Source organism: Cucurbita pepo, chromosome 4 (genome assembly GCF_057944985.1).
Source record: "Cucurbita pepo subsp. pepo isolate OVF chromosome 4, ASM5794498v1, whole genome shotgun sequence".
NCBI classification, from domain to species: domain Eukaryota; kingdom Viridiplantae; phylum Streptophyta; class Magnoliopsida; order Cucurbitales; family Cucurbitaceae; genus Cucurbita; species Cucurbita pepo.
Genome location: NC_141801.1, coordinates 5976941 through 5992994, shown reverse-complemented (window position 1 = coordinate 5992994; position 16054 = coordinate 5976941).

Genomic DNA, 16054 nt, shown 5'->3' with positions numbered 1-16054 from the left:
GAATTGGTCTTCGGCAATAACTTCGGAGTCATTCAAATAGAAGTAAGAAACTGATTAGGCAACTCAGCCCTTTAACATTCTCTTTCTCTCTTTTTCTAGCTTAGCCTACCAAGGAAATGGCTCCTTCTTCTTGATAGCACAGGTGAGAACACCCCTGCTCGCTTCACCGATCTCTATATAGATCGCCTCTAGATCCCCCATCCATTAGACTGATTTAGTCAAGTATGCCAATAGGCTCCGCGCTTACTTACTTGAAATCTGAAAGATATCCCCGAATGGTATTGATGGATAGATTCCCTTGGAGCAAAGGAGAGAGAATGCTAGCAACTTCGAAAGACCCTCTTAGGCGGCTATTGATATTGTTGGAAGAGTCGTTTTCCTGGAAATCTATATGCATCTACTAGTTTCTTGGCGCCATACCCTCTTAGCATTATTGACTTTTCAGTCTAAACTTTAGCATTTATACAGGCAGTAGGCTTACAAGTTATATTCCAATTATATGTCAAATTCACTATGGGATATATCTATTTATTTATCAATTACCTAGATCCAACAATCTTTCATTTACTTTAGGGAAGGCTATTCCATTGTATGACCGTTTAAGTGGTGGTATCATTCAAAAGAAAGAGATATATGAGATAATTGAACACCAAGTGAGGTTATAGGGTGATAGATATAAGTATGCTGCGATAACTGGGGTATTTATCAACATATTTGATGAATCAAGAGATGATTCCCTGATATCCTTAGTAGAGGAACAAAATAATCGAAAATAGGTAATCACATTTCTGTTATGGGTTCCGATATAATAAGTGGGGCTTATCTACCATCAGTCAAATCACTGATGTATAAAGTCGTATTCCATCTATCTCCTCATATTAACGCAATCAAAGGGAATAAGAAAAATCTCGTCCTTTCATTGTAGCCGATTTAGAGACTGTACTATAGTGTGAAAGTTCCTTATGGAGCTGGTTACTTAGTGGTTCAGCCTAGTGATGATCTTCCTTCTTTACCTTCCTATTCGATACAACCCTTTTTCAGCGAAAATCACATGACATTCTATCCGAACTTTGAAGACAGGAGTCAAAGATATTTGAATTTCTCTTCAATTTCGAGGAATGTGTGAAAAGAGTAAGCTTAGAACCGTAGATTTCCATAATTTAGCCTAGCCCGATTTGATGGAATTTGACTGATTAGGTATTATGCTGATCGTCTTAATAGGTATCAAATCAAACCCTTGGTGAGGAAGAATCTAATTTACGAGTTGAAAGTCTATATTGGCAATAATTGATTCTTTTCGAGATTCTTGTACATTGCCGCTCTCTTGCATCATTGGGAAAAACATTATGCCCGGAATTAGGCCTCAAAGGTTCTATCCCACATTCTGATTTGGTTGTGTCTGATCTTTAGAGTAAGAATGAGTCTTTGATAAACGATCTTCGACAAGATATCCTTCTCTTAGGTGGTGTGATCTTTCAGGCTCAAGAAATCCATTGGTATCAGTCTCATATTGATGTCGAGGATGTGATGACAGTGTCTGCGCTTTCCCTAAAAATTGTTCGTAAAAAAGATTTAGATGATAAGGCCTTTCATATCATCAATATCCCTACTAGAAACCAAGACACTTTTCTTAGGCGCGGCTATTATGGGGGTCATGTGGACACGATGTAAACTCTTTATATCCTTTGATTATTCAATCCTATCCGATGCCTTGTGGTGTACCTGAATGGCATACTCATTTGGAGGGCGTTGGTTTGGATAGCTTGTTTGGATTTATTGAGGCCTATGTTGTATGTCCCATATAGAACGGCCATTCTTGCCATATAAGGATAAAGAATTTGGTACTTGAATCTTTCGGGAAATGAATTGAATTGGAAGGAAATGAATTGAATTGGAGTATGAGTATGATATAGCGAAGAGCTTCAGTTCGCACGGGATTTAGGTTACAATAGAATTACTCTTAGGGGATATTTGTTTGAGAATCAGTCAAGTACTTTCGAAGGTCTCATCTGTTAGGATCGATACCAGTTGTTAGCTCTGATACCAATTGTTAGGATCGCACAACAACGCACACGCTCGATCTAGATGAACACAAAGAATGGGATAGTGAAAATTGCAAGGAGAACTCTGGCTAAAAGGATTTGTCTTTTTATTGATGACTTCAGGTATGTACTTTTCTATTCTCTGTACTCTCTCTTGTTGTACATACCTAAAGTCATCAATAAAAAGACAAATTCTTTTAGCCAGAGTTCTCCTTGCAATTTTCACTATCCCATTCTTTGTGTTCATCTAGATCGAGCGTGTGCGTTGTTGTGCGATCCTAACATCATCTACGACCTCTATGAAAGCAGACTAGAAGCTAAGAAAAGAAGTCATGAGTCTATGACATTTGTTTACAAGCTATTAATGAACTCGCTCTATGGTAGATTTGGTATGAATCCAGAAAGTACAGTAACCAAAATCTGCAATCTAAATCAATACGAGGATTTGATGAAGATGGAGAATTTGAAAGCTCAAGCCAGGAATAAGATTCTTTCACCAAGCCAAGTGGGATTCAAGTAAAGAAAAGGGGAAATCACATTCTTCAACCCAAAACTGCCTGCCCTAGATCAAATTACTCTTCTCGCTTCTTCTCCAAGCCAACCATCTGATCAAGCAGGAGTTGAATAACCAGTACAAAAAAGATGTTCTCATCCCCGGGAAGGTGAATATGCAGTGGGTCAAGAGTAGGTCGGTCAGTCTTCCGAAATCATGGAGGAAGAGAAGCGAAGACAGACTCAAAATAATAATGATCAGACTCAAAGCTCTCTCTTGAAAAACCAACTCTTGAATTAAGGAGAGGCGAGACTTGAACCACGGGCGGGCTTACCCATTTATTAGTAGTAGTAGATCATGCCTCTGTCTCCGTAGTTTTTGGTATTTCAGCCTGCCATTTCCCGTTTCTCTGTGATTGAAGGAACGAATGAATGGGATTTCTACCTCTCCAACTTGACTAGAATCAAGGAGGGTCGGCCGGCCTGTAGCCCGATAGCTATTCCTATGCCCCTTTCTAACTCTGACATAGCTCAGTTACGAATAAACATCCTATATTCAATGCTTGATTGATCTCTTATTACACTATAGAGTAGATGAACAAGAAAGTGATGGTGATGCAAATTCAATTACGTGGAATGAGATGAAGAAAGATCATGCTTTGAACAAGTTCTTACATAATGACCCTTTGATTCTACACACGGAGCACTTCTACTCAATTCCCCTTTGAGGAACAAGGACGAGAGCCCCGGAAAGGTGTAGACAAGAAGTCAGCCAAACTGTGAGAACTAAAAGAATGTGAGATCACTAAGTTCTTTGAAAGCATTCAGCTCTCAAATCATTCTGTAGGAGCATGGTGACAAGACAAGATGGCTTAGATTATTACAGGGATTACTTCCGAATTAGATAGAGAGAGCCATTGGGCTTGGGATAAGCGCGGACCCTACTTATTTGCTTTTGGAAAAGAATACCAGTAATGGGTGCTAGGGGGGTGGTCATCCCTTACACTCAGTTATACTATACTCGACGTGGCTACATACGGTAGAAAAAAGAGAGTTGCGGGACAAAGGAAACCTCCTTTCAGCAAACTCGAGTAAGAACAAAAAGAGATTTCTCAAGGGGGAAGAGAGTATAAGGAGTGTTTGAAGGTCATATCGGTTCAGGCAGAAGAGAAGAAGAAAATGAAAGAAGGTGAATGAGCTGATCTTTCTTTCATTTCGATAGTCTTGACTTCCGACAATGAATAGCTGAATAAATAGGTTAAGGAGTTAAGTCGAATCAATCTCTTCTCTTACAGTTCAATAGGAGTGAACTCTCATTAATAGGAGTAAGTAGCGAGACCGATAGGCAAAGGGGCGAACGATGCGAGACGAGAAGAGGGACAAGCAAGAAGGCGAAGCAGCGAGACTCGAAAAGGGAAGATTTCATTCATTTACTCGACTACTGTAAAGTGTTATATCGGTGAAGGAGCAGAGCAATGAGACCCAGAGGGAGAGGAGCAGAGCAATGAGACCAGAACCTCTTTGTACTAAGAGAAAGAGAGGATCACCTTTGACGATATTCCCTTGCCTTGGAGAACTCGGTCAAGCTATTTTCCTTCACTTTACAGGAGAGTAGGAAAGAAAAGAAAGAAAAGAGATAGTGAAACCGGAATCAGAACCTTCAATGCTTCACCGGAAGTCTCGACTCAAGAAGAATGAGACTGAGAGAAGTGATTGTGAACCTTTCACTCTAAAGCTATTATGTATGATCTGGATCCGGAGAGTCAATTCTAGACGGAACCTTCCCCTTCACCTCGTAAACTCGGTTTCACAATTCCATTGCCTGCCCCTCTACAACTTGATTTTCACAATTTCATTTCCTTCACCTCGTAAACTCGGTTTCACAATTTCATTTCCTGAACCTCCTCTTAAGGTTGAACAATTTCATTTCCTTCACCTCGTAAACTCGGTTTCACAATTTCATTTCCTGCCCTGCCCCGATATGACCTGAAGTTCGTGTGAGTTATTCTTTCACTATTTATTCTTGAACTCGTTTTTCTTTCTCTTCTCCTGGCCGATTCTTCTTTCCCTCGGTAAAGCTATTTGAATGAGACTGATTGAACTCGGTAATGTTAAAGGAAGTCAAGACGAAACTCCAGATGAATGAGACAGAACAGAACTACTTTACCTATTTATTACCGAGAATAAAGAAAAGAGATAGTCTAGTCAAGGGAGATGAAAGATAAATGATCGTTCTTTACTGTTAAAGAAGAAATGAAGGAGTTAGCAGCTTGAGAGGAGAGTCAAGACTCCTTATGTTATGACTGAGACTGAATCGATAGATATTACCTGATCTACTGAACCGGAGCTGGAACCTTCTTTCACTTACTCTCCCCCCCCCCCCCTGTAAGAAAGATTGATTAATTCGACTGAACTACTGAACCGGAGCCGGAACCTTCTTTCACTTACTCTCCCCCCCTGTAAGAAAGATTGATTAATTCGACTGAACTACTGAACCGGAGCCGGAACCTTCTTTCACTTACTCTCCCCCCCTGTAAGAAAGATTGATTAATTCGATTGAACTACTGAACCTATTCTATCTAATTGAATTGACTGACTCTCTTGCTTGTAAACTCCTTTCCTTCCCCTGTCGGTTGAACTGCCTGTCCCTTTCCTTCCCCTGTCGATTGAACTGCCTGTCCCTTCCCTTCTTGCTTGAACCTATGGATTCTTGAACTGTAACCAAAGCCGAAACTCCCGATGAATGAGACTCAACCCGAAACCTTTTCCTTCAAGCATGAGGTAATGCATTCGGAAGGAAAGACGAAACTCAACAAACATTATCCTTAACCTGCCGGTAAAGCTGCTTCGCTCAATCACCTGGCGTTTACAGGAGAGTCAATTCAAGCGAAAACTAGTACAACTCCGGCCGTAACCTATCCGAAAGAATAAATAGTAAAAGAATGAGAAGCTCAATTACCTTATATATACAGTCGAGTAAATGAATTCAATCCCAATTGAAAGACTCAAGCAAGACTCATTATCCTCTCCCTACCGGTCTCACGGCTTCACCCGTTCACCTCGTAAACTCTTCTCGTCGAGCTGCTTCGCACCTTTCCTCTGCATTATCTTGAACCTATTTATTCGTGAACTCGTCAGGTTGAACTATTCAAACACAAGGTAAAGCAATTCCATTGCCTTTTCTTTTTCGCTGTTCCATATTAAAGAGGTCATTTCAGTCTTTCACTCTCCTGTAACCAAAGGCTCAACGACAGATTCCTGAACCAGATTTCATAGTAAGAAAAGAAGAAGAAGAAGGAAGAAACCTTAACCTCGGCTTCTTGATTCTGTTTGAAAGACTCAACATTAATCAGACTGAACTACGGAACGAACCTTCAAAGACTCTTGAACTCAGTAAAGCTATTTTACGGTCTCGTTGCTTCGCGCCTCTTTATTCAAAGACAAGGTAAATAGGCGGAGATTACCTCCTTCAAAAGAAAGTCAAGACGAAACGAAAAAAGAGACTGAACTCTAGAACCTGCCCCTACCTCGATATTCCTTGACCAGATTGAACTGTAAACAAGGTGTGTGTGTCTCGAATCTTGAACGAGGTCAAAGTAGCTCTTTTCTTTCCTCTCGCTATAGGTCTCGGTAAATAGTAAGTAGTCTTTCTCCTTATGAATCAAGCGTTGAAAGTCAAGACTATCAATTAATTCGACTGATTGAACCCGGTAAACTGGAGGATGATTATTGAACTCGGTAAAGCAGTGAACCTATTTCTTCTTGAACTGTAATGTAAACAAGAACTATCGATTAATGAGAGTGAACTCCAAACCTATGGATTCTTGAACTCGGTAAATCGGTGAAGTAGCTCTTTTCTTTCTAGGATTTGCAGTGAATCCACCAGTTAAGTATTCATGCATTACGATAGGAACTCCCAATTCTCGTCTCGAGCAAGTATAGCCCTTTTCATCATGTCTTCGCATCCGCAGTAGCATTGTAGACATTCATAAACTGCAGCTCTTACTACCATAATTCATTCTTAGCGGATAAAATCCCAATTTAGGTTTATATAGTACATCCCAATAGAGAGAGGGCGACCATACATACTTGTTCAACTTATCTCTTTCAACCCGTGGATACCATGAGGGAGGCGTGGGGCCTTGGAAAGTGTATATAAGCCGTAGGGGTAGGGATTCGACAAATACTCCAGACGTAGAGCACGCGGAGCCTTGGAATCTAATTAACCACAATGGAAGTCAGTCAGTAACAGAACCTTCTGCAAAAGGGTCTAGTAGGGTATAAGCAGCTAGATAAGTAAGCAATATATTGTCCATAGCATCGTCCTTTGTAACGTAAGGATCAAGACTGGTAAGCCCATCGGTCCACACAGTTACTTGTCCATCTACCAGTATAAGATTCAGCATCAGCAGCTACAGTGTCCCCTGCTTCCTCGGATGGAACTAACTACTCCCGGTTGAGGAGTTACTCGTAATGCAAGATCCCAGTATCTTTGGTTTCATATGAAGGAGGAGTCTAATAAGTCAATTTAGTTAGAATCTTTAACACGCTTTGAATCCAACCACTACTTGCTAAAGAGACTGAACTCCGCAACTCAAGATGAATTAGAGTTTACTCCTATACCTCTCAACCAAATGAAAGGATGTTCGCTGCGCTACTGAATAGAAAGAAGAATCATTAATGAGACTAACCCTCCTAAACTATCAGCTTCTATTCTATAAAGGAACCGGAACCAGATTTCACTATTTCATCACAAGCAAGGTAATTCAGAAGTTAATCCGACTTTCCTTATTCATTAGACTGAACCGACACCCTTTTCTTTCACTCACTCGACTATAATGTAAGAAACAAGCAAGAATGATCCGGAACTCTCTTTTACTCTGTCTGCGTCTTCTTCCATTGCTTTTCCTCTTTATTCATTCTTGTTAACTCCTTTTACTATCTATCCTTTAGAGTCAGAGTCGTTAAAAGAAAAGAGATTCATTCCACTTAACTACTTCCCATGAACCTATCGGTCTCACAATTGCATTACCTGCCCCTTCACAGGGTACGGTAAAGTGTCTTCGCCCCTGAACCGGGTACGGTTTCGTGTCTTCGCCTCTTCGCCCTATGGGTCTCAGGGCTTCGCCCCTGAACCGGGTACGGTTTCGTGTCTTTGCCTCTTCGCCCTACGGGTCTCAAGGCTTCGCCCCTTCACCGGGTACGGTTTCATGTCTTCGCCCCTAAAAGTGTTTCAAGTCAATCCTCAAGATTAATTCTTTCTCTTCCCCTTCAAGTGTTGAATGGAAAGACTCTACTCCTTATTCCGGAACCTATTTCTTTCTGAATGAGACTGTAAGTACAATTTATTTTCTAATTCTATCTTCTGTCTATTTTTTTGATTCAAAAGTGTATTGTTCCCCTATTTTTTTGATTAAAATGGATGCTTTACCCTATGTTTTGGGTCATTGAACTCTTGAACTTGGGAAAGACTATTCTCTGATCCTTTCTTGCTTTCACTCTTTGACTGACTCTCCGGCAGCTAAAGCAGCTAATTAATTTACTCGACTGTAAACAAGGGTTGAACTAACTATTTTAGGGTTTCTCATTGCTTTGCTCCTCTTTATTTATTCTTGCTTGATTGAACCCGGTAACTAGGTAGGTGTTTGATTCTTTCTCTGATCTTGATCCTTCCCCTATTCTTGAACAGTAAACAAGGTCAATAGTCTGGATGCTCCTTAGACGATATTCCCTTGCCTTCACTTGTCAAGAGGGTAAACGAAGAAAATGAAAGATCAATCTCCTTATTAATTCAATCCCTTCCCTAAACCTATTTAGCTTATTGATGAAATACTTCCCCTATTTATTCTGATTCTTCTTCTTTTGAGTCAGGTTTAAGGAGACGAAACAAGAAGTCTCGTTCACCTAGAGCGGTCTCACAATTCCATTCCCTCTCCCTATCGGTCTCATGCCTTCGCCCATTATATGTCTCACAACAGAGATCCTTCACTGTAAGTAAGTTCAGACTGCAGGAAGAGAAGATTCATTCCCCTTTCCTTTCTTTGTTGACTGATGGAACTCATCGTAAACTATCAGTCAGCTTCTTTCCTTGCTTTCTTTCACTCCTGACCTACTTACCTTCTTTCATTGTAATACTGAATCTATTCTATTAGCTGACCTATACTTACACAGCTCTTTCTTTTCTTCTTTCTTGCTTTCACTCTTTGAGGGACTCTCTGGTAAAGCAGCTAAAGGAGTTAATTAATTCATTTACTTACTCCCCAGAAGAACAGTAATCAATACTCTGGTTGGATTCTCATTCTCCTTTGTTGACTGATTTCCCTCGGTAAAGCGGCTACTATTTGTTGAAGAAGAACCTGCACCTTTTCTGTGATATTCCCTAACCTTAAACAGGAGGTAAATGGGTGGGATGATTAGCGACTGAACAGTCACCTATTTATTTATTAACTGTCAAGACTAAAGATGAATGAGAGTGAACTCCTTCGCTTTATTTTGTCTCACAGCTTTCGCTCCTCTCCCTCTTGGTCTCACAACTTTCGCTCCTCTCCCTCTTGGTCTCACAACTTTCGCTCCTCTCCCTATCGGTCTCACTGCCAAAGCTCGTTCGCCTCGTAAACTCGGTCTCACAGCTTTCGCTCCCCTCCCTATCGGTCGAGCTGCCTGAGCTCCTTATTCCTTCTCCTTCACTACTTCAGGAACCCTCTTTCACTCTGATCCTCTTCTCGTCGAGCAGCTCTTCACTCATTAGCCTCTACAACCAACTAACTCGGGAAACCCTCCTCTCCTTCTTTGTTGAAAACAGCTCAAACACTCTGTCTTGGTCTTTGCTCTTATCTTGGCCTGGACTTACGGTCTCTTTTCTGTTCTTTCCGGATTGAACTGTAAACTCATGAACCTGCCCCTTCCCCTTTATTTCTTAATTAACCTTGCCTAAACCTATAGATTAGATTCTTTCACTGATTCCCTATCGGTAGAGTTGCTGCGCTTCGCTCCTTATACTCACTCTATTCCTTTACCGTCGAGGAAATCAAATAGATAGTGAAACCAGACACCTTCTTTCACTCATTCCCCTGAACCGGACTCTAGGACCTGAGCTACTTCTCCTTTTTTACCAGTGTGTTTGAAAGAATAAATTAATTCAATCAGGAAGGAACCTTCCCCTCGGCCGGCTTCTTACTCCTGCCCATGAACCGATATGAGAAGAGAGTCAATTCATTCAATCTTATCCTTGTCCAGTCTAGTAAAGAAAAGAGATAGTTCAACCGGCCACCTTCTTTCACTCCTATACTCTTCGGGGAGAGCTCCTTCGCTCCTTAGCAGCCAGCCAGACTTAACTCAAGAGGAAAGAGAGTTGTAAGTGTTTTCAGGGAAGGGAGACAAGACTCTTTTCACTCTTTTTCCTGTAAAGACTATTTCTGATTTAGTTTATATACTTGCCTGGGATTTGAGTCCATTTCTCTCTCTTTTTCATTCGTTAAAGCTGTGTCAATTAATTAGAGTTCCATCCACCCCGGTAAAATAGTCCATAATAAGGAACTCAATCACTTTCAGAACAGTAAACACTCTACTCAAGACTCATTCTCCTTTCCAGTCTCGTCCATTCATTCGCAGCTTGACAGTCGAGCAACTTCCTCATTCAGCTTTTCCGATATTCCCTGACCAGAAGGAGGTAAACAAGGTCTCACTCCTTCCCCCTCACCTCAATGCTCTGAGCTACTTCGTTCACTCAAGCTCCGGAAGTCAATCCTCCCTATCCTTACTGTGTTTGAATAAAGGTAGACGAAACTAAAGACAAAGACTCCTACTTCGTTCTCACTCTTTTTCCTGTAAAGACCATTTCTTATTAAATCCTATCCTCTGTCTATTTTGATTGAGGGCTATTTTCCCTGTTTCTGGAGGTAAAGGTCTCACAGCTTCTTCCCTTTCTGATTCGTCATCCGATTCCTTCTTTGAAAGACTTACAACTCTTTCTCACTCCTTCCCCTGAACTCAATCACTTGAGCAATTCCATTGCCTCTTTCTTCTTTCCCTCGGTAAAGCATATTCAGTATCAGTAGCTCTTTTCTTGAACGAACTGTAAACACTCAAAAAACAAGAATTCTCCTATCCTCCCCCCTATTTTTAGGGATCAAAGTCTATCTTTACCCTATTTTTGGGGATACTTTTGGCTATAGGTAATTTCTCAGTCAAGAGAGAGACCTCACTACTTCACCTTCACCTTTCGATTCGTTATCCTTCACTCCGTCACCTTTGACTGATTGAACGAGGTAACATAGGCTTCTCTCCTGAAATCCTTCTTTCACGAACTGTAAACACGACTTATGAATGAGAGTTCACTGTCAGTCAAGACTATCGAAGAATCAATGAGAGTGAACTGTCAGGAAAGACTCAAGATTCCTTCTTGATCTTGATCTTCTCCTCTCGATTCTTTCTCTTCTCCTCTCGATTCTTTCTCTTCTCCTTCACTGTCAGTCAATCCGAAACTCCTTATTCCTTCTCCTTTACTGTGTTTTCTTTCAGGGAGACTCCTTATTCATTCTCCTGACCAATAATGAACTTTTTCTATCTTCTGTCTATTTTTTGGGGTATAGGTAATTCATTCTATACTAAGTCAATCCTCAACTCTCGATTCAACCTCAAACCTGAACCTCGGCCGGCTGAGCTACTTCTTTATTCTTGAACTATAAACTCTGTCTTCGTCTTCTTCCTTTGACTCAATTACCTGACCTTTCAGTTCTTGTTCATTTACACTCTCCTGTAACATTGGGAAACTGGAGGATCAGCTCCTTCCCTACTTCAGCAGATGGAACTGTAAACTCATGAACCTCTCGCTACTTTCTCCTTCCCCTATTTCTTCTTGAACTGTAAACAAAGATCAATACCCCTTCCCCTCGGCCGGCTTGCTGGCTTCAGTCTCCTTCCCCTATTCATTCTTTCTCTGATCCTGAACCTTCTTTCACGGTAAAGTGGCTTCTCTCCTTCACTTGTCCCTAAACCCTTTTCCTCTACGGTACAGTAAAGCAGCTAATGAATGGACTCTGCCTTCTTTCCCTCGTTAAATAGAATAGAATAGAGTTTATAGGTGTTTGGTTCTTTCTCCTTCACCTTCAAGTCAAGACTCAACTCAAAACTCAACGAAAGAGAGTTTACGAACAGTAAGTAAACAAGGGAAACTGGATGGAGGATGATTCAAACACTGTGAGACTCTCCTATAACCACTCCTTATGAATGAGACTCAACCAACCTATCCTTTCTTTACCTTTACAGTTCAAGAAAGAAGGGAAAGAGAAGGGAGACTCCTTATTCATCATCGTTCACTACTGAACCTAAAAGTGTTGAAAGGAAAGACGAAACGAAACTCAACATGAGAGTTCACTGAAAGGAAAGACTATCGAAGAATCAATTCGACTTAACTGTAAGTAAATCTGAAAGATTCCTTCTTGATCTTGATCTTCCCCTTCAAGTGTTGAAAGTCTTCACTCTCTCTTCATTCAACAGTAAACACTCCTTATTCGTCATCGTTCACTGTCAGTCAATCCTCAACATTCTTGATCTTCTCCTGAACCAGATTGAAAAAGGTAAAGCATAATGAGGCTTTCGTTTCGTCTTTCCTCTCCTGTAAGCTAAGCTTCTTCATTTATTCTTGTTTTGTCTTGACTTACTCTTCCGGTTTCACTATCTCTTTTCTTTCACGAGGTAAATAGGTTAGCTAATGAATTGACTCTTTCTTTCACTTTACAGTCTCATTCATCTTTCATTGGATTCTCCCCTTTTTCTTTCTTCTTTCTATTCACATTCTATGTGGGGCTTCTTTTTCCGGTTGTAAGCGGGAAAGGCAGTCTTGCTGAGTCGTATCATATCAGGGTCTAGTCTATTCTATCTAGCCCGTAATCAGTCCCGATCCTCTTTTCGAATCGCCTTTTCTTTCGTCTAAGGTTGGTTCAATGGACTTCTTTCTTCTTCTTCTTTTTCCTGTGGTGTAGTTCCTCACCTTGTTGAGTCACGAAGGGTTCTAAAACATAAGCTCAATCCTATCATCTTGGCAATCTTTCCCTTACTTTTCTTTTAGCCTATCGGTCAGCGAATAATCCTAGTCGTACCTTCTTAGCCCTAGCCTTTATATTGATATATAGTTCTTTTACCGTAAGCAAGGAATTTCTTTCTTGTTTGTTGGGAGCGAGTTCAGTTCCTCATTCCCGCCCGTAAGTATTCGAAGTCTTGGAATTCGATAGGTACGTGGTACGTCGCTTTGTCTTTCTTTATACTTTCTCTTTATCTTTATATAGGTTGTATGAAAAAGAAAAAAGAACCCGTATTCGCTTCCCTTCCATGATCTTTCCCCTGGTCTTTATCGGTGTGTACCTGAGTTGACTAATTAATGCCTTTTCGTTGATAAGGGAAGGTTTGAAAAGATCGAAGAATTAGTACAGCAGTTGTGCGATTCCGCGCTATCAAACTCCTATCTTACATTACAACCCTACTCTAAAAAAGGAATGTACTACCAGGTAGCAAAGAGTCGAGTGACTTCATACGAAAATCTTACTCGTACTTATTCACTTTCACTGCATTCCTTTAGTCCACTTTCTTATTATAACTAGGAATTCTAGCCGCCGAATGGACCTGATCTTACTATTAAAACGAAAGCCTTTGATCAGTTTAGCGAGAGAATGATCCTTTTAGTGTAAAGAACTAGTCCTAAGCCCTATAGGGATAGGGTAGGAAGACCTGTGACTCTATCGTTCACTCTTCGGATGCGGCTAAGCAAAGGTGGGTGACTGAGCGAGGTATTGGATAACCGGATGAAAGAGCTCGCCTTTTGTCTTTTAGGTGATGGATGCTACCTAGCTCTAAAGGTCCTGTTTCCTATTCTATCTATCTTCTTTATCAAAATGAAGCAGTTGGTTCCGTCATTTGTTTTCCAATGGATGGATTTCTTACTACGTTCGGAACTAGACACACTGAGTGAGGTAAACTCCATAATCATAATCAACTGACCACTCCCTCCAGCCCAGGCCCATTACTTATTCCACTGGATGAATAAAGAACTACTCGGATAGTTTAGGGGACAAGGTGGAATCGATGTTTTTACTACGATTTCCCAAGGATTCCCTGGCCGATTTCCTCTATACTAAATCCCTTTCTTTTTTTCGATTGCTTCCATTGCTCCTTAACCCTTTCCCTATTAAGCTTTTCTCTCTCGCATAGAGCCAACCAACCTTACTCTATGTGCTGTCCTGGGTGGGCTACCATCTTTTTCCATTCTACTACTTTACATCTTAGCTCGTCCTCGTTTCACACCCCCTTGCTACTAGATGCGCAACTAGGCATCCTTCTTTCTTTCTTCTCACACGGACCAAACAAATAACAAAACGATTTCAAAAGCCTGGTTTTCCTTGGACAACTTTTAAAATGGGAGAATGGCAACTGGCTGGGCTGGGGGTTTTACTTGACTTGCCAACCGGGTCTTTCTTTTCTTATATCATGCAAATTCCAGTTGATAATAGAATAATAATAATAATAAGAGAAGGACCCTTCCGGCCAAGCACATCCATCAACGGATGTCGAATTCCCGCAGCGAGAGGATCGAAAGAGGAATTCCTTTCATTTTGCATTTAAACAAGAGCGCAGATGAGCGAAGAACTCCCTTAACCTATCGAGCAATGTGCAACTACCGATTATTAGGGGCCAGTCTCCTATTAGTTGAATTCTCCTACGGATGAAATTGTTGGATAAGGGAAAAACCTATTTGATCGCTCAAACCTCACCATGTCTTCCTTCAAGTTCAAGCCGCTAAGATTACAGGTCAGACCCGATATTTCCCTCGAGGGCTTTTGTAGGATCGGGAATAATAGGCAAAATCCTAAGGCTTGGCTTAAATAGCATGCGATCGTCTAGCCATCCAACTATTAGTAAGTAATTGTAGGCGTTACCGCTGGAATGGTTTTTGTCCAATGTTCTGGACAGAACACTCAAAAAAGGAATTCCTCACAGGGCGTGGGTCAAGATAGGAGTTCACCATCGATTCCTTTTGTTCACCCTGAATACACACCGCTTTCTTGCTCTGTAAAGGGTAAGCCACCTCCTCGTAACGAGCAATGGGGCCCGAGCTGAATTGATTGCGATCTATCTGAATTCCCAGAGGGAATGATTCCTTCCTGCAGCTATAAGAGTCGTTTTCATTCTCCTACAACCGGGACTTCGTTAAACGTCCTCCTCCTCTAAGCTCTCGCGCTCGTATAGAAAGTTTTTCGAATGAAGCGTATGCGTAAAGCTTGTGTATCCGTTGAATCTAACGATTGAAATCGGGGGTAGGAACTCTTATAAGTCAAGAGGCGGCACAACCAAACTGAAGGTACGAGCGGGAAGTCAGTTCGGAGGTCATCGTGAATGAATGGGTCTTTTAGAGGGTTCAGTTCCCATGGGTAAATGCTTTAGAGTAGGTGCGGGTTAGTAGCAAGAAGGCTTTCTTACTCAAATCGAAATTGAATCTCCGGGAGAAGAATTTCCAAAAATGGGGTCAGAATGATGAATATCTGAATTCGTCTTTGATTTTCATTTGAGTATTAATTATTTAAGTAGAATAGTCAACCAACTAAGACTTTTCGGGATATTAATGAAATGGTGCTCCACTAGGGCCGAAGTCAAAGCAATAAGAAATTGAATGATTCTCAAGGACTATAGTTCATCCATTGATTAGATTTTTTGACCATCTAACTAAAGACTAAAGAAGCCCGGTCTCGATTTTGCAGTGTGAATTTCTCTCAAAATGATTGAAAGAAAGACGAAACCAAATGAAAGAAAGAGAAGCTACTGAACCGGAAGAAGAAGAATGAGACAGAACTACTAAACGAACCTCTATTCCCTCTCCCTATTATTCATTAAGAATCAGAGAATGAAACATTAATGATCCTTCACAGTCAGGAAAGAGGTAAACTCAATCACTACTGAACCTTCACCAGAGATAGAGTAGAGAAAGAAGGGAGATGACACATTAATCAGACTCAACCTATCCCACTAATAGCCTTTAAAGGGAGATGACACATTTATCAGACTTGACAGTTCATCAAGGGATATTAAATGCTGAATTAGCTGCTTTTCCCGACTCAACTCAAGACTCAACTCAACAAGATTCTAATTATATCCTGCGGAACCTGACGAGAAGGAATCATCATCAGATATTCTATTCCTTTACTATCGATCGAGTAAATCAAATCAAAGAGATAGTGACCCCGAAACCAGAGCCTATCCTGAACCTTCCCCTCCTCTTAATAAATGAATTAGCAGCTTTTCGAGAAAGCTATTTCTTCTTGATCCTTCTTTCACGCACGAGGTAAACTCCGATTCCTTCAAACACTCTGTCTTCGAGTTGCTTCGCTGGCTCCTCTTGATTCTTGAACTCGGTAATTTGTAAGGAAAGACTAAGACTCAAGGAAAGACTCAACCCCTTATGAATGAGACATAACTACTTCACCTATTTCTTCTTTCTCCTTCCCTTATTGATGGAGGTAAACTAAACTGTA